Raw genomic sequence first — 494 nt, 5'->3', positions numbered from 1 at the left:
GACCACTGTCTGCTACGTTATCTTTTTTCTTTAACGGAAAGAAAGGGTGGGGGGTGTAGATATCGTAAGTCTGGAGTCACGTCCCGCTGACCATAAGCCAGTAGATATGTTAGCTGCTCCAAATGTAGACTAAAGACGCATCTTCGTCTTGCTGTTCGGCCTGTGCAGTCCAAAGATGTTGGAAATGTCAGTATAATCTTTTGGACCTTGGGGGACAAGTAGAGTGCCTTAAAGGACCGGTGGATATGGGCAGGAATGAGGAGATGGAGGGGAGGTGGCAACTTAAGGTGTCTACAGGAGCCTAGTAGGCAATCTGAATAAACAGTGACTGTAAAGTGAAAGGAGGGGTGCAGACTGGCTGTAAGATGGTCGCTGGTGACCGACCAGCTTCCTCAGTGATGAGAAGTAGGGAAGTTACGGGCTCTGTGAGAATGACAGCCCAGGGTTGCAGGACTTAAATCTTTCAAATAAAATGGAAATCCTGACTTTTATGG

Source organism: Equus quagga, chromosome 13 (assembly GCF_021613505.1).
Source record: "Equus quagga isolate Etosha38 chromosome 13, UCLA_HA_Equagga_1.0, whole genome shotgun sequence".
NCBI classification, from domain to species: Eukaryota; Metazoa; Chordata; class Mammalia; order Perissodactyla; family Equidae; genus Equus; species Equus quagga.
Note: the sequence above shows the minus strand (reverse complement) of the source record.